The 19682-nt window shown below is 30.1% G+C and overlaps 2 long non-coding RNA genes and 1 pseudogene across 2 annotated transcripts; 2 read left to right on the forward strand and 1 right to left on the reverse strand.

Annotated features, from left to right (window-relative positions):
* The first annotated feature begins 4347 nt into the window (after positions 1 to 4347).
* On the forward strand, positions 4348 to 5533 carry LOC121124160 (lactosylceramide 4-alpha-galactosyltransferase-like; annotated as a pseudogene).
* Positions 5534 to 11748: 6215 nt separating this feature from the next.
* LOC121124406 (uncharacterized) lies at positions 11749 to 17948 on the reverse strand. Its single transcript, XR_005866298.2, has 6 exons — positions 14092 to 17948; positions 13883 to 14014; positions 13614 to 13823; positions 13454 to 13552; positions 12527 to 12564; positions 11749 to 12100 (listed from the first exon to the last, which is right to left on the reverse strand). It is a non-coding gene; the product is annotated as an uncharacterized lncRNA (long non-coding RNA).
* A 651-nt stretch (positions 17949 to 18599) lies between these two features.
* LOC139906364 (uncharacterized) lies at positions 18600 to 18872 on the forward strand. The gene is made up of 2 exons (XR_011781846.1): positions 18600 to 18696; positions 18768 to 18872. It is a non-coding gene; the product is annotated as an uncharacterized lncRNA (long non-coding RNA).
* The last annotated feature ends 810 nt before the right edge of the window (positions 18873 to 19682 follow it).

Genomic DNA, 19682 nt, shown 5'->3' on the forward strand with positions numbered 1-19682 from the left:
ATAATATTCTAGAATACACCCCCACCCACTGGTTGTTTACGTGGAATGTTAAATTTTTCAACCACTGCTTCCCTAAACATCAAAGACCCCTTTTTATATCCAAAAAAGACCCCATCTCTCAGGTTGTACAATTAAAATTTAAAAAGCACTATTTTAAGACTGCCTTGGCCCTGGAGACTAGAAAAAAAAAGTCACAGAATCTGTTTGTGTTGCCATAAAAACATACATAAAAATTCAGGAAAATCCAACTATTTGTTCGGTCGTGAATGAAGGACACACACCTACATTCATAATTAATATTAAGATGATACAACAAAAATATGATGATGCTTAATAAAAAAATGAGCTCTTAAAATTAATAAATTATTAAATATGTATTAATTCACAGACAATAATTAAGTATATGAACAACATACAAAATTATAATAAATCATTGTTATATTGATATTTCAAAATAAAAGATTTTTCTTGATTAATTAAGATGTAGAAATAAATAAATTGCAGGTCGGTATAAGATTATAACAAAATAAGAAGAGAAAATAGGAAAAAAAAGTTTTTTTGACAAATAATCTGATAGGCCAAACCAACTCTATCTTCTTATAAAAAAGATGCAAAATATACATACCAAGCCCAAAAGTAAGCGATATTTGTTTGTTTTTTTAATTTGAGGTATTTCTCCTTAGCCCCCAACAAACAAAAAAAAAAATAGAAAAGAAAAGAGAGGAAGACACAACATGTAATGGATCTAGGTAAAGAGAAGACTCGTTAGTGACTAGTTAACGTAGGTTTGTGAGTGCACGCATTTTCTCATCAATCCATTCTGGTATTACTGAACTGTTTCACTGGACTCCGCAGCATTTACTTGTGTAAACATTAAAAAGAAAACATGTTATTAGTATCTCAATCTTCATGTCTTTGTCAGCTTCAAGAGACATAAAAAAAGCCAGTCCCTCTCCTTCAATGTTAATTATTTTCATTTTTTAATGTCCGAGCAACAATGCCAAGCGAATCTCTTCTAGTATTAATGAAAAAAGTTATTTCATGGATTAAAAACATGGTTGTTTATGCCCCTAAAATGGGCACCAATAACAATGCAAATATAAACTACAGCTAAAAAATAGACTCCGATTATCTTACGACCCAGCTCTTTCATGCCTAATAAAATTAGTTAGGGACACCACTTTATCGTTCATAAATTTGAGGTGAAGAAGTAAGATAAATTGCAGGTTTATATTGAAGAAACAACGAATAACAGATCATTATTTATTCGAACCTTTGTGGTTAACAGTTTAAAAATATTTGGTATTCTAGAAATCGACGAAGAGGAAATACTGAAAAAAATTGATACTGAGAATAAATACTAAAAAGGATTCAAGGCTCTTTCTAATATAAATTTAATAAATTATTAATGAGAATAATATTGTCTCTGAGTCATAGGCTATTCTCACATTGTTTCACAGCCATTACCAGAAAATGGTTGGTTGCCCTAGAAGTAGTTCCCCGAAACCCAAAAAAGTGGGGAATTGCAATGTGTTTTCTTATTATCTTATTTCTGATTATATGGGGAGATATTATACAGATAACAAAGCAACTGGTCCAGATATTATCAGAGGATATATCTTTACTTTATGTGCGGAGGATACTATACCGTATCTCTTTAGTGTTGGTACTTAAATGGAAAAAAGGTAGACTTCCTGATGGACGGACTCAGGGTAGGATATCTTTCATTCCAAAAAAAGGAAATGTAACTAAGATTAGTCATTGGAGACCTTTAAAAAATCTTAATGAATCTTTTAAAATTTTAGCAGGAGTGGTGGCAAAACAAATTGGGCCGATTTTAATTCAAAAGTTGGCAGCCGAACAGAAATAATTCCTTAAAAATAGAGACACTTATGATATTTCAAGAAATATTCAGTCGCTATTGAGTAGACGGGTAAATAGGAAAAAAATGAAGTATTAATTGAAATTGATTTTAGCAATGCGTTTGGTACAAATATGTACATATTTTAATTCTTTTAGTGCGCGTGTCCATGTGTGAATAAATAAAGACCTAGTTGAGAGAGAGAAAAAAAAAAACCTGTAATGTCAATATTCAAATGGACATAATGATTAGGTTATCATTAGTTATATATTCCTTGAAATTGGTGGCAAAGTTTGAGTAATTTTTTAAACTGTGTAGAAAATTGAAACACAATAATAATATCATATTTACATGCTAAGTAATATGTCAAAAAGAGATTATTTCGTCTTCTAGGGCATAGCTTTCTTCCTATTTTAGAGTTCAAGAGACCGTTTTGAATTTAACAGTTATTATGAGGGGGAGTGCTAGTTTTAACCTTTTAGTGTACTTAAAAGTGGATATTTGTCCCAGATTTGTTATAATGAACGGCGTTTCTTCACTAGCAAAAAATATATAATTAATTTTGGTTCCGATTGTCGAATTTTCGGTTTCCTTTTATGATTGTTTTGAAAGTTAATTGGTAAATTTAATCAGGTCTAGTTCTTCAAAATAGCTGTTGATAGTTCGTTACTAGAACTGTATTCCTAATCAGTCTCCCTCCTTTAGTCTTTTTTTTTTCTAATTGTTACACGATGATATGTCTAAAAAATTATCTAGCCAATCCCAGGGTTTCTCGAACAAAAAAGTTTCAAAATTATTTATTCTAATTGTGTTTTTTTCATATACTTTGGATATAAGAAAAATCAGGATATAGTTAACTTTTCAGCTGAAAAATACTCGTGGTCTGTATCTAGATTTGACTGTATTTGAGTTAGTTAAAAGGGTTTACATTCAAATTCGATTAATTTGGATGGAATAATAGAATTAACTAACAATTTTATGTACATTTAAAAGGACAGAAACATCAAAGGAATAACATAAAAAGAAAGATGTGGATCTTGTTGTTTTTTTTTTGACGCGTGACGTAAATATGTTTTAGACTTATATTTTATCTCTGCTAAGATGTTATGTCAATCTGTCATGTTGTGTTTGTTTTGTCAATATGATGATAGACAGTGTGGCGTTTTTTAAACCGCATATCAGGGGGTTTAATTCATGAAAAAAGCAAATTAAATTTTAGAACTAGTTCTTGGATGCAAGAGCATCTTGTAAGCACTCAATGCAAAAAAAAAAAAAAATCCAGCATAATTATTTAACCCTACCCCAAAAATTACTCTTTCCATCTTAATGATTACATTTTTAATCTATTTTCTAAGTAATGAGAAGCTTTTCGCAACTTTCTGGATAGTTAAAGCCTTTTTATGCTTAAAGCAATATAAATATAAAATGTTAAATGTATAAACTACAGTTTTAATGTCATATTAAAGGTTGAAGGTCATAAAAAAGGTCAAAGGCTATAAAAAAAGGTTAAAGGTAAATAAAAAGGTCAAATTATTCAAACAAATTAGTTCACCATGAGAACAAAGGTGTCTAATTTTTAGAGGTTCCTGTTTATTGGATATTTTGTTTTCATTAAAAAATTAATAACTTAATTTGCAGTTAAAAACAAATCAGTCTGGAAACAAGTTTTACATCTATTATATATACAACAAGAGATCGAGTCTAATTAAAATAATTTTCAATTGTTAGCAAATTACCCCTTTCCCTTGGAAAATTTTTATAATTTAGCTGATACAGTATGGTACCGTATTTATCTAAGTATTTAACGAGCTATTGATCCATGTATATTTTAGATTTTTATTCTAAATATCTCTTTATTTTAAAATATTTTGTGATCCCATACGTTATCACCTGAGGATAAGGATTTATTCATTTATTTTAGTATGTTGCAGTGATATTGAGATTTGCGTTTTATGTTTGCAAAACATAATCGGTTCTCAAAAGGTGTTTGGTCCGGACGAGTAAAAAAAAACAAAAAAAACGGTCTGGATCTGTCTTAAAAAAATTGGTCTAAACCGACTATATATTTATATAAATTATTTATGACGTCATGTGTATTAATAAAGCGTAATCATTGGCACCATACCGTCATATATGTGGATATTAGGGGGAGTAATTGTAATACAATAAAATTCACGTATCTTTAAGTCACCCATTACTTATTAACATAAAGACAAAGTTTTCTGGATAGATGGTGTCAAATCATTTTTATTTTAGAAATAACATATAATATCAAATGTGTAGCAAATACTTAACTTGTCATATTAAAAAAAAATTATATAATGAGTGAAAAAAGAAAGAAAGAAAGAGGCAAAGTAACCTTTGTAGTCAATCTCTACGTGTCATAAAAACTCAAACAGATGTGATTGAATATATAATTCATAATAACAGTGACAAACTAATTGATTACATTTAAAAAATATATCAACCTCAGAGAAGTTACAAACATGCTCCAATGGATAAAAGCTAATTTTATTACTTCAATTGTGTGTGTTTTATTCATAATCCCTTTGAACATATTCCTCATTGATAAAGTAAGTTTATTTAAGTACATTCATGGAACTATTGCCATCATTCTATGTAACTCCACATTTTGTTTCATTTCTACAGTTTTACAAATGTGACAATTTAAAATCTAATTCTAATCATTTCTTCAAACAATTCTCCTTCTCAAATGGAACACAAACACCCCTATTTGTTAAAACCATCAAAAATCACACCATGTTCTATAAAGTAAAGATTCCAAAGGACACAAATTTTTTCTTTTTGGAGACCTCTGGAAGATCCCGATTGACATTGAAGGAATTATGTGCTCTTGAGAGTGCAGCTAAGTTACATCCAAAACGAAATGCTTTTTTTTATAATGACGAATAAAACGTATGAAAGAACTACTGCTGTTGTTGAAATCATGGAAAAATATTCCAATATTCAACTCCTTAGCATTGACTTAACCTACGTATTCAAAGGAACGGTGATAGAGAATCTTTGGCTTCAAAACAGAATACAAAAAAGTGTTCACTATAATTCCCACATGAGTGATATTTTAAGGTATTGGTTTGTGTACAATTATGGTGGTACTTATTTGGACTCTGACGTTATTGTTCTTAAGGAAATGCCTATGAATTACAATTTTGCTGGAGTTGAGAATACGGATTCATTTTTAGTTGGTATGACAAACCATTTTAAGACATAAGTTGCGGGTATAATTTATCTTTTTTCTTCACTGCAGCGAGTGGTATCATACATTTTACTCAACATCATAAACTCTTAAAAATGATTCTTGCAGATATTTCTATAAATTTTGATGGAACTGTATGGATCAATAATGGACCTGCAATGTTGACTTCCAACCTCATCAAACTTTGTAAAGCCAGAACTATGGGAACAATTAATAAGGGCAAATGCCATAATATTCAACTTCTTCCTCCAAATGCATTTTACTCCATTTATTATCCATCTTGGGAATTGTATTTTGATACTGGCTCAAAGGATGTGGTAAAAAAGCAACTTAATAACAGTTTAGTAGCGCACTATTGGGGAAAATTATCATCAAAAACAAATGTCAAGTCAGGAATGCCCATTTATGACTTGGCTCTTGAAAAATGCCCCGTCATTGCCAAGTACTTTAAATAGATTAGTATAATATAAATATAAATTAATGATATGTGTATTAAAAATCATAAAATATTATGAAAAGATTCATGAGTTCACTTACCAATTTGTATAAAAAAATTTTTATATATATTTTAGAATATTAAAAGGGTTTTTGATGCTCAGGGAAGCGACAGTGGATACATTTAACTTGTCTCGGGCCTAGCAGTTCATCTGAACAACCCGTTGGCTAGTGTATATTATAAGAGTGCCTTAGTGCTTAGAATCACAGCAGTGGTAGCGTTTTAACTGTATTTGGCCCAGCACTTCACCTGTATAACAAAAGGGCCAGGTTGTATTTTGGAATATTAGGAGGGGTCTATGATGCACAGGGAAGCAGCAGTGGAAGAATTCGACCAGCCTCGGGGACCATCAACACAACCCATTGGGGGGGTACTCTAATATATCTGAAGGGGCTCTTGGAACTTAAAAAAACGGCGATAGTACAGTTTAAACTGCCTTGAGACCCAATACTTCACATCTACAACCTTAGAGCTGGGCTGTTTTTTGGGATATTAGGAGTGCTTCTTGATTCTCAAGGAATCGGTGGCAGATAAATTTAACATGACTCAGGACCAGAAGTTCACCTGCACAACCCATGGGTTTGCATTATAGAATATTAGAAGGGTTTATTTGGTGACTAGAAACACGGCTGCAGAAGAGATTAAACTCTATTTTGGTCAAGCACTTTGCTTTTATACCTTGAGAGCCGGGGTCTATATTGGAATATTAGGAGGTTTCCTTGATGTTCACGGAAACAGTTGAGAGACTGCAAGTTCGTCGTTTGACCTAGTATAAAGGAACTACTTCCTCATTCCTTGAAAGAAGGGTTCCTATATATTGCATATATATATATATTAAAGTATACTTATATTCATAAAAATCAAATGAAAATACTTGAATTTTTTGTTATATATTAAGCGGAAGAGCTCTTAAGTAAATTTAATTTCAAGGCCGGCAAGCCTGCTTCAGTCGATGTAAAATATACATGTTTATTTTGGGACTCATTATTCAGTTTTAAATACCACTCTATATTTTTCAAAATTAATTAAGAAACAGAGATTTCTTAGTGTAGTTTATTTTATAAGTTGACAGGGTGAGAGTAGTTGCTGAAATTTCAAAATTTGACAATTAAATAGAAAAATATTTTTTGGTTCTTATTTTTTTTATAATATCCATTTTGGACCATGTTTTTGTTTTATAAGTTACATTTTTAATGAAGTCAATTTTCAATGGTTAGTCTCATATACAGGATCATTCTTATCCACCTTGATTAACTTCACTTATAAAGCCAAAAATTATCCACTCATTATCGTTTGAAGTGTCCCTCTCCCCACCAACTATATCAAGGCTTGAATAGAAATAATTACTGTACTCCATTAAAAATGAATGAAGCCAACGGAAATTAGAAACACCCTTGGAAGCCAATTTTCCGACCAATTCATACACAAGGCTATTAAACGGTATGAAGTGATTGATAGTTATCAAGATCTGCCGTGAGCACCAATAATCGGGTAATGTCTTACCCATCCTTTCACCTTCCTTTATAAAATGTAAATAATATTTACATTAAATAGTGGAAGGTAGCTGAACATAATATTTCGTGTAGCTCCAGATAGTCTGGGATCTTAAAATGTAATTCCTAAAGCATCATCTCCGGTCGTTCATAACTAAGCCAACGGCAGCACTCTGTCAAGAAAAAAGTCGATTTTTTCCCTTAAATTTTTTACTTGTGGCATGAAAATTATAACTCTTGTACGAAGAAAAGTTTGATTTGGATACCAAGTTCAACCTTCAAAATGACCAAATCATAGCTGGTCATATTATGAGGTTCCATCAGATCTAAAGGCAGCCCTCAAATCTAATTTATAGCTTTGTGTATGGTAAAGGAGGGGGGGCTTTCAAGTCGAGGTTTCAAGCTTCCATTATTTTTTCTTCAAAATGGTGTTTGGATGATGAACCAAGAATTCTACATATCTGAAAATTTGAAGCCTGTTGTCCTTCCTTGAAATAAATAATGGAAGTATAAAGAAAAGAAACTTATTTTATTTAGAAGGACCCTGCACATACCAGAAGACAAACTCAAGAGTGGATCAGTCTGAAATGCAATTTTGGACCAAGTACTTAAGCTTTGTTTAGTCTTTTGTCAATACAGTTCTGAACAACCCAGTATATAAAATCACACTCTCCTGAAATTATGATTTTCAAAAATCCCCTGGACTTCTTTGGTTGTTTAAATGTAAAATATGAATATATATTTTTTTGGAAATTACAAGTATTGAGACCGAAAAAAATCAGACTATATATTGAAACCCAGAATATTGGTTTAAAATTTGAAAATGTTTAAATTTTTATTCTTCGGTCTAAGATCGCCGCCGTCTGGGCACAAATATTTGTTTATAAAGTTTTAGAAAAAATCACTCAAGCCCGAACAAAAAAAAAGTCGTTATTTGACCGAGTTTCAAGACTAATATTTATGATTACTCACGTAGGATCAAAACTAGTTGAATCGTTTTTCACGTTTCAGCAAATTAATCAGCTTGTATGTAGTAGTGATAATAAGATCTAAGTTTTAGAGTGCAAAATTTAAAAGACTATGGAACAAGTGAGACTAATTACAGAAGGTAGATAACTATTTTAAATTATCTGAAAAATCAAATCCATTGTTGTATTTGTAGTGATCCTTAATAAATAGTATTAAAAATAAAAGGAATATCTTGTACAAAATGGAAAAAAAAGTATAAATAATAAAAAAATATTTCTTTTCTATTTTTCCCCACTTGAGTCATAATAATATCCTTTCTCTTATATTTGTCATGTAAAAGTTACAATTTGTAACTTTTACAAGTTGCAATCAAAAAATGAGATGAAGCATGGCATGAGGGCAATGCAATAATTGAATATTACAACGGTAATCAATATATTATTGATTTAATACTTTACTATTTCACTATAAAATATAAATATAGTATTCTGTAGTACATTTTGAAGTCCGAATACCTACAGTTACATTACTTATTAATACATACTAACATGTTTCATTTATTCGATCAAAGTAAAAGGATACTATGAATGGATAATTGGTGATTTGAATCACAAATATTATAATAAAATAATTCATTTTAAGACAAAGATTTGCAATTTTTAATATTTGATTATACATGTTATAACTTGTACAGACATTGTTACATGGAAACAACGTATATATTCTTTACTGTTTAAGTTCATCGAGTACAATTTGTACAATGTTCAATGATATTTGTGGTAAGTAATAAGTTTTATTTTATAAATTTAATAAATCAAAATATAGTTATGAGTAAAGTTAGTAAAAAAATCTCTGGAAAAAGTATCTTTAATAAAATTTGAATATTGACTTTTTAAACAAATGAAACAAAAATATATTCATCCTTTATTTTGCTCTTATAATTTAATAGCGGTAGTAACCAGTATTGTTTAGAGTAATTAGGCCTAATCTAAAAGGCAAGGTAACTCCTCAAGAAATTCATATTACTAATCACCGTTTCCCATGGGCATACTCACACCTAATTACTCAATACTTATATTAATTCATATGACGTGTTCTCTCTTCAAGAATGATAGAATAATATGATGACTTTTATATGTATTATAAAAGTTGATATGTTACGATGACTTTAAAAATCCAGCATTTATATTTCATTCAAATCTTAACATATGCTGAGAATGCGCATTAATTATGATATACATACGAGACAAATAAGAAAAACAAAAAGAAAGTGTTGTCTTTGTATACGTGCATCCCTTTCCGAGTTACTTTCTTTGTCGGGCGATTCTTTTGAAGGTAGGAATAGATTCGCCATATTCTTTTGCTAAGATAGCTCAGAGTCAAGAAGAAGCCGGTCACCCCAAGAGTAATGACGTCGCCCAAGGGAAGGGAGGAAGTAACGACAAAGTTATTAATTAATCAGTCTATAATATCCCACAAGGCAACTGATATGGGCTATGATCAATACAATATTAAAAACTTCACATAAAGACACGTCTTCTGTAATACACAATCAACAGAACAAACATTATCTTAATTAAATATAATTTTTAAAACGCTTAGGTAGAGTTTAACTGAAGGGATAGCTCCGAATATATCGCAGTCCTTTGCTAAAAACTCTGCATATATAACTAGAATGGGCAATCGGTAGACCCCAAAATCAAATTGAGTAATGTATCTAAATTTGTGCAAAAAGTTATGGTCGGTTATGTATTTTTTACGTACTGTGCCCTCTTACTGTGACTATCCAAAGTATTTGGACGAAGTTTGATAAAATTATATCTGTAACTTCTACTTTAATCCTGATGGCAAATAAATAGAGGCTAAAACATAAACGTTGTTCAACTTTATTGCGCAGTCAAAAATTTGAAACTTGTTGGTAGAACAGCATTGATTGGTTTGTCTGAATTTCCAGAATAGAATTCGAAAAAAAAAGAAAAAAGGAAGACTTTTCGAAGTTTGATATTGACACTTTTTCTCGAATAGTTTGGTGACGGTATTATAAATTCATTTCAAAGACTTGTACTCGAATAGAAAGTGAAATGAAGTTTGACAAAATAAGTCATTTCTCTAAGAAAGATAAGGGATTATTTCGAACGAGTTCCATTCCAAAAATGAGATAAATAATTTTAAGATAAAGATAATGCGATTCCATGGATATATCTATGTTGTTGTTATGTTATTGTATTTTATACGTAACATAAAATTTCAATGCCAGGGGTTAGAATCCTCATAAATGCATAATAACTATTTATTTTTAATAGATCAAAAGGAAATGATAGTATCAATTAATAGTTGTTCATTAGAATGACAAATGCTTTAACTAAATAAGGGATTTTAGGACTAGGAAATTTCAAATTGTAGAATGTGTTTATACAAGTTGCAACTCATACAGACTCGTGAAGAGGGTTGCGATTTCACTGGTAATTAGTGATGTGTCGGTCCATATTTATTTGGGTCTGCCCAATCTTCTGACTTGCCCTATTGATCCTTGGGACCGATCCTTAAAACTTACAGTATTAGAGTATTAGAACTATAATAAGAAATAAGGTTGAATTATGTCATCATTGACCGAACTTTCTAAGTTTTTAGGACTAATATGAGGGACTGAACTGAACCGAGACAGGACTCGATGGGACAGTAGTCTTCAGTCCCAAATAAGGACCAACATAACAATGGATCTGATTACAATTTGCTGCACTTCCAAAGGATTAATCATAATCATTTGTAGTAATATTTATCCAACACAGAAAATCAAAACAGTAAGCAAATCCATGACACAAATTTTGACTCAAAAACAAACAAATAAATAAACAACATTTTAGTAAGAGAAAATGTGTGTAAAAAAACAACAACACACACACACACCAAAACGTAGGAGCGCTGCAATAATTTTCCCTCTTGTTATTATGGTAGTAGTACAGCATTTTAGATTTTGTATTTAGTTTATTGCCAATGTCAGAGTGAGGATTTATGATGTGACACAGAGGTTCTCTACTATTCAACCATAATTTTATCATTTATTGCTTATTAACTTAATTTTTGTTAATCTACCACTAAAAATGATAAAAGAAACTTCTTAGTACAAATGTTTTAGACACTATCTGTTTCTTTTCTTCTCATGAATTGATAGTAATACATAGAATGTTTTAAATCATAATAGTTCCACGCTCAAGGATAATTTATGGTAATGATCATTCAGTTATTTTCCCTCTTATTCAAAGTTCAACTTATATATAATATAAATAAATAGCCAGTAGTATTGGATTGGTTTAAAAAGCACAAAAGACTGTAGTTTTAATAGTCTGTTTCTGATTAATTTTATCAGCTCTAAGATCCATATTTATCGGTCTTTTCTGATAACTTCAACATCCTAAATGATGGAGATAAAAGTTTTATTTTTAATGTATTTTAAAGAAACAAAATGCCTGCAGTTTAAAGGGGGTAGTGTATGGCTAGAACATGTTTTGGCCATCATTCATTATTTTGTATTTTCTTCAATCCTAGCTATGAATGAAGAAAAAAAAATATAGCTAGGACCATAGGACTAACGATCCTTAGGTCTAGTGAATGGTGAAACTGACAAAAAAAAGACTGAAAGAGGAAAAAAAAGTATGATTAGGAATTCAATTCAATCCAACACTAATAGCTAGTCATTAAAAAAAAACATATATTAGGCTGATTTTTATTGTATCCTTAAAAAATCAATCTTATATTTCCGAGAACGAATCAAAATTGGTCTACAAAGTGAGAACGGAAAAAATCGGTACACGGTCTGGACTGAAAAATCGGTATAAATCGGTCTAGAAAAAATCAATTGAGACCGAATTCAAAATTTTTTTGGTGCTGGACTACATCTCAACACTAGTGTTTATAGAGGACATAGGCAGGAAGTAATACGTTGTAGATCTTCGATTCTACTCTTAGTCTTTCACTTATAACTCCTTTACGAATCCTCAGCTTTATTTTTCTTCATTCCTAAGCACAAATACGCGTGGTTACATTATAAACTTAGATGTTCTCTCCTTCAAAATAAAATAATAGTTATAAGAGTTTTATAAAGTTAAAAATACTACTCAGGTTAACAAAAAAAAAAATGTGCACTGAAAAAAGATTAAGATTAACAACCTTGAATATTTAAAATGGTAGTCTACACATTATTTTGAATCCTTGCTTAATCATTTGTCAATATTGATTTAATAATAACTAAGTTGCATAAACGTGAAAAAAAAAAAACAATGGATGTAGAAGACCAGACAGAGTGATTTTATGACTGGATCTTGTATTCAATACATTTGTATGAAAATATATTGGTAAAAAATAATTATTTATGATATATAAGGTTACATTTCTTGAAAAATTCTGGAACAAAACTCTATTTATTTATTCGTTCTTTCACTTTAAATAAAGCTTTTTAATTTGATCTCATTTTTTTGTTATATAAAAATTACCTTAAAAACTAGAAAAATTCCATCAAAACGAATGTAATCTGAAAGAAAAATGAAAAAAATGATATAAAGATATGGTATTGATCAATTTTAAGCTTTATATTTAACTTTCTGGGATAGTTCGAAATACTAGGAAATGTTTTTTTTTTTTTTTGTAAAACAGTACAACTGTATTCCAACATAAATACAAAATTATTATTAATTACAAACTTTAATCATATTAATCACATGCGTTAACAAACAGGGAGACATGGGGATTATCGTACTTTTTAATTTATATAAAATATGCTATTTTTTCATGACCATAAAATTTATTTTTTTCCGACTCAAGACCAATATAAATAAAACACAAATCTTTTGTTTTTAAAATCAAGTTGAACTTTGAAAAAATTTCCCGGATTATATGGTTCCATATGTTAATCATTGTTTTACATTTAAATAAAAAATGGTTGGACGTCATTATATTGTTCCCACAGAAGAAGCAACTCCTTTTTTTGCCTGAGTACTACCAAAAGGCGGAGGGCTTGTAATTATTCAATATGATATTTTAACTAATATCAGGAAAACTTAACCCTTCAACACATCTATTAGATTGAATTCTAATTGTACAGTTCGATTTTTCTCTCAATCAACCGTAAGAAGTGTTTCTTATCGTTTTCTGTCATCAATAATTTTCTAATTGTTTTGATCTTCGTTCCTTTCAAGTAATTAAAAAAAACTCTCCCTTTTGCGGTGTTTACGAAGGTAAAAAAAATTATAAGTTTGCCTATAGAAATTCTCTCATGTATTTCCTAAATTACTTTTCTCATTATCGCTGTCTTAAATCTAGGTTGTAACAATTTGGTTCATGACAATAAAAAAAAAGCATACCCCTAAATAAAGAAAGATTTTAAAATGTGACAAAAAAAAATGTTGTAATAATTAATTTACCTGTACATCCACATGTTTTTGAACATTGAAAGTAATAATCCAGTTCCATACATCTAACTTCATTCCTTGTACAATTGGTCATGGTGTTTTTACATACATCTATTTTGATGATATCAATAATTTAAAAGGCATTAATATATGGTTTTCCGATTTCTTATACTTTCTAAGAAATCCTCCAAATACTCCAAGGAATAAGGCAGAGAGAATGTAAATTTGAATATTTGTCTTCATGTTGTTGTTGGATGTATTACTGCTTCCCAGTATAAGTAATTCCAGCAAAAGCTAGAGTTTATATATTGTGTTCATTTATGTACAAGTGTAGATGAGCAAAGAGGATGCCTTTATTTTGAGATGATGTTTGAGTGTATTTCTATTTGTTCAGTGCTACAAATATAAGCTTACTGATAATTTAATGACAAATATATATACTTTTTAGGAGTTTTTTTGTCGATGAGACAAAAGATAATCAGGAGCAATCAATCACTGTTTTATTGATTGGTCCTTTGGACAGTTATTTCTTGAGTCGTCCATATCTCATCAACGTGATAGACATTAAACGTGCTAATGCCAAGAACATAATAAATTTTGTTGTCGAGAGTATTCAAGTTACTCTTAGAACCGACTTTAATGCTACTCACCTGAAGGTGTTTATTACGGATGGAGCTTCTTATTGGAAAGAGCTGGCGAAGACCTAGAAAGATACTACCCTCAGTTGAAACATATTATCTGCGTGGCTCATGGGATCCATAACGTTGTTGCACTTGCTCGTAAAGAGTTCCCTAGAACAAATGAATTAATATCCGCAATCTACAAAATATTTTTGAACGCTGGAATAAGAAAACGTAGATTCGCTGCTTCTTACCAAATTGCCTTACCCCCCAGCTACAGTCATTACACGCTAGGGAACTTGGTTAAAAACAGCAACTTACTATTTTTAGCACTTCATTGTAATCAGGGAATATTTAAGTAGCCTCCATGAAAAAATAGCTTCTATGATTAAAGCAAAGGAGATTATTACTGACGAATATACATTTAAAGAGTTGACCACTATTCATAATAATCTCAATCAAATTTCTGGGGCCATTACAGCTTTAGAAGGACGTTTACCCTTACTTGTCAGCATTACCATCGTTGAACTGCTACGAAATTATATTAAGCTAGAGCCATTCCAATCTAAATTGACCAATTTCCTATCAGAAAATCCAGCTTACAATGAGTTACGAGGCCAAGCCTGTGTTAAAGATTCAATTTACAGAAATACCCCCATTGTAAACTGTGAAGTTGAGAGAACTTTCAGCATGTTTAGAGTCATCCACACCAAATGACGAACAAGTTATCAGTAAAAAGTATGAAATATTTACTCATATTGAAATGGAACTCTGAATTTTGTACTATCTAACAGTAAGTGTTCATTTTTTTAAATCTAAGCGTAAAATATGATTCTATTTTAGCTAAAATTATCAAGAATTATGATACACTACTCATTAAATGGCAAAAACAACTACTTAAATGGTCACAACAACAGGGGTGGTAGCCTTGGATGGTTCACAAGTAGTTTATTTGACACTAGTTTCTTCCCTTAACGACTTGGGTATGATCATTAGGTCTTCCAATATTATATTGTCAATAAATACTAATTTTTTATCATCTAAGGATTAGCTATGGTTGATTAGCTCCAAGAAATGGTGTTCAAAAAACTCATAAAAAGGCAAAAACAATGGCTGAAATGGTCACAACAACTGGGTAGTTGCATTGGGTGTAGCATTATAATTAGCAATTGTGTGTATCCTTCATGATAATAGTATGTTGTTATACAAGCATAACTAACCAGGGGACATTTTTTTGATGCTCTTAATAAGGAGTAATATCACCGGACATTACTACATAATTAGCTTTTGCTCTAAATCTTTAGAATGTCATGGTAGAAAACTACATTAAGTCAAGAATGGTTGCCTGAATTGTCTTATCAGTTATAAAGGAGCCTTATTTTTATATCTATGATATGTAATTAAGGTTTAGAATTTGACTGCATGGATTAACTTTTCTTTTTTTTGGATAAACATGAAATAATTGAAAGTGGGATTCTAAAAGCTGTTTGTACTCAGATTGGAATAAGATATTCATTTAAATATAACATTATTTTTATGATTTTGACATTTACTTTATTATTAAGATCTCATCGGTTGAGATATATCTATCCTGTGCACAATTGTACATGCAACTTGCACATGAGGAAAAAAGGTTGATGATATTTTGATTAAACTCCAAGTTTGGCTTGTGTTGTGCAACCTAAAGTTATGACATATTGAACTGAATTCCGATTTTAGAACAAGAAAATATTACTTGGATCAATTTATTATTTCAATATTCTGTATTTATAATTTATTGTTATTATGAGTTATATGATTCTAATTGTTTAATTTTGTATAATTAACTTCAATGTATGATGGTTTATTTTTTATTTTGTATTATGTAGATTATGTTTAATTTAAGCCTTCTACTTTAAACTTGGAACTTCAAATATATATCGAAATACTTTTACTTTGTTGTTTTATTAGTTATTATTCTGAGAATATGGTTCATAATGAATTACAATTTTATGGAGCGGGACTTTTCAAATCTAATGTAACGGATAAAAACTGTCTACGTTGTATATCTTTGTTATACATTTTGCTAATAAATACTTTCGTTATACCCTCAAAAATCATAATAAAGTAGGCAACTCATAAATAGTGATGTGATTATCAGTGAGAATCACATCAGTATTTTAAACAATAATACCATATGTATTTCTCCCTCCTTCTCCTTGCACGCGTTTTTCTCTACAATATTATCCACTATAACAATACTGAGGAGAAGTTGTTTCGAATATGTAAGGGTACCAACGTGTTTTATTCATTTTTTATATCATACCTTTCAACCAATCAAATTCTTTCTTTTTCAACGATTCCAACAACCCTACATATCATACTTAAGCAGTATTGTAAAAGCGTCTCACTATTTTGGGGTTCTGTTTTTTTATTTTTTCGTTCAGTGTTCATCCATCCAAGGAGGTGGTTTTGCTCTGGATGAAGTAAAACTACCTAGAGGGAAACAAGGGTTCCAACAGGACTCTGCTCCCATATTTTTAATGGCCAATTAGCTTCCGCTCTAGGCCAAATCATGGGCCTCGGCCCCATGATTTAAAATTATTGAACAGGTCAAGTTCATATTTTAGGTAGGGTACTAGAAACATTCATGTGCGATAACAACCTTCTAAAACTGTCCCCTCGCCCCCCTTCCCTATGACACATGCCGCCAAATAGTTATCTCAAGCGTTTGTCTCTACTTTATCCCCCTTCACATCATATTTAAAAAAAGTAAAATTTTAATATTTCCTTTGATTTCTTAATTTTAATTAAGAAATACTAATAGAACGGTAAGCTAAAACCTCACTTTGAGCGTCCAACATTCAACATTTAAAAAAATTATGTTCCGTTCATTGAAAGCACGTTCCATGGAACGCCGTTCAATTTTGCCTTCCGATCACAAGCATGTACCTAATTATTATAAGTTGTATCTATCATTTATTATTTCCTTTGTTTTTAAATTATTCATTTCCAGCTGGAAGTGAAGAAAATAAAAAGATAGTTAGGACTGTAGGCCGACTAATAGGTCCTTAGGATCGTTGACTGATAAAATGGTGGTTTTTGATGGTTAAATATCTTCTGATTGATTTAAAAGGGACTTTAAAACACAAACTGTAGATGGATAAACATAATTACATAATTTAGAGATGAAAGAAGAAATAATATATTAGAGGCAAGGAAATTTAATAAATTAAATATAACTAAGTCAATTTAATAACTGAATAGGTAATAACTACTACTCAAACACATTGGATATAAAACATATTATATTGAGATTAACATTCCTGCTCTAATATATTAGTTAATAATTACAATTAGCCCAATATTCGACATAATTATATAAATTACGAAACATTATCTGGCAACATTGCATTTCGTATTTATTAAATATTCTAAAAGAAAATTAAAAGTTAAACCTTCCCTTAAGTGAATATCCACATCAATACCAATTTAGGTTTTTACAAAAGCATAAATGTAAAGTCATTAGATGCACACAATATGTTACGTGTTTTCTTTATTTCTATGAATAGATACAATGAATATTCACAGTAGCGCCACTATTTTAGCTTAAGTGATATAAATATTTAATAAAACTGTTAAGTGTTCGTACTATGACATCATCTCATTTTTATATCATAGTATAGTAATATTCATTCAAAAGTAAGGCTTCATTATCAAACACTTTTCATACAGAATCAAAACAAATATGTCAGATGTCAATATAAATATTAAAAACAAATATTGTATTTTATGAATATTATTTTAACGTCCATTTGGCTTAGGAATACGTGAATGAAACAGTTGTCCAGTAGTTTATTCATATAGTGTGTTTAACAATAGAGCGTTTTCATGTGACGCAAGCACCACTGACGTGGGGCAATTGGGGACATTAACAACCAAGTTTTATAATAATAAAAACTTTTCTCGTCTGAGAAAACTTGATAAATTAACTCCACTGCTCAAATGGCTTCAACTCGATCATTTTGGGACACAAAAAGAGGAGAAAAATAGATCAATCGCTATTTATTCTATAGCTGAAACTTAATAAAGTTAAAGAACTAACTCTAACTATACTCTCCAAAGCTATTAAAGTATGGACTTTTTTGCAAGTATTTCATATGATGAAACAATCAGGAGACCTTAAATCTTTGAATTTATTAAGGAGCATTTTAACATCCAACGTATTTGGATATTTAGGTAACGGCGGATTTAAACTGTATGAATATTACATGAACCTGGTGAACAATTCATCTGATGATAACATTTCGACCTTCATTGATTCTTTACTAAAGCCACTTTTGTTGTTGCAAGGACATTATAGGAATACCTGGGATGTGATGCTAAGTAATTAATTAACACATTCCCTGACATGTTAAAGGGAGAGAAATCCTCTCCTAACCTAAAATTATAAGCCCCGATGTGTAAGATATTGTTTTATTTAAATATCATATTTTATTAGATCACAGATTTTAGTGTTGGTTATTACATAACACAAGTAAAAAAATGGTGTTAACTTTAGATGATAAATTGGGCATAACTTCCTTAATATTGAAGCTCGAGACATTATTTTGGTATCAGAATGACTTTTTTATTACTATCTCTTAGATTAAACAGGTTTGAAAGGAGAAAAAAATAGAATTTTATTGTAATAAATCTAAAAGAATAACTCCGATGTCTATTTTCAGTTCAATCGGAGTCAAACAAGGACTAACAAATATATATGAGTGTCACTTTTCGTCTTTTATTGATTAAATAAAAATGTAGTGTATTTTACTTTTTAGCTTCTTTTATTTATTTGCATCATGTCTTATTTAATGCAGCTGACTCTGGGTACTATGAACATAAAAAAAGCGTATTACAAAGTATTTGAATTTGTATATTTATTGTAATATGTATTTATACGGAAAGTACAACGCGCTTCTTTCACCCCAAGACAAGTTCATCCCGGAGCAAGTTCATCGCCAGGATAGTTCATCCCAAAACAAGTTATCGCGAAGCAATTTCACCGCGAGGAAAGTGTATCCCAAGACAAGTTCATCCCAAAGAAAATTCAACCCCAACAATACGTATATTTGGAATAAATCTTAATGAAAGAAATCATCTATAGACTATAATATAGTATTTTATTCTACTTTTAATACAAAGATCTAATAATTCAGTAAAGTCAGTATTATTTTAGTAAATAAGTTCCTAATTGAAATCAAAACTTAAATTTCTTAAGCTTAACGATAAACTTACCCACTAATTGCAAAAGATTTGCTATTTAGCTTTATAATATTTGTATTTTCTTAAATTGATATAGATATATTAGTAATTAAATAGTTCTAATTGTCTCAAATTATCTAGAATTATATTTTTTATTTTTAAAATACATTTTTGAATTTATTTTGGATTTGGATGAATCTACAGTTGAATTAATATTAATATAACTAATTAGCTGCTGCAGGTAGAATGAAAATCTCATTTGACATTTCTCTAAAAAATATATATATATTATGATAAACTTTCTATGTTTGAGTGATATTTTGTTTTGTTTTTGTCGATTTTACATGCAATACCCTTGATATTAATCTTTGAAAATATCAACTTAAATGAATCTA

Source organism: Lepeophtheirus salmonis, chromosome 9 (assembly GCF_016086655.4).
Source record: "Lepeophtheirus salmonis chromosome 9, UVic_Lsal_1.4, whole genome shotgun sequence".
NCBI lineage: Eukaryota > Metazoa > Arthropoda > Copepoda > Siphonostomatoida > Caligidae > Lepeophtheirus > Lepeophtheirus salmonis.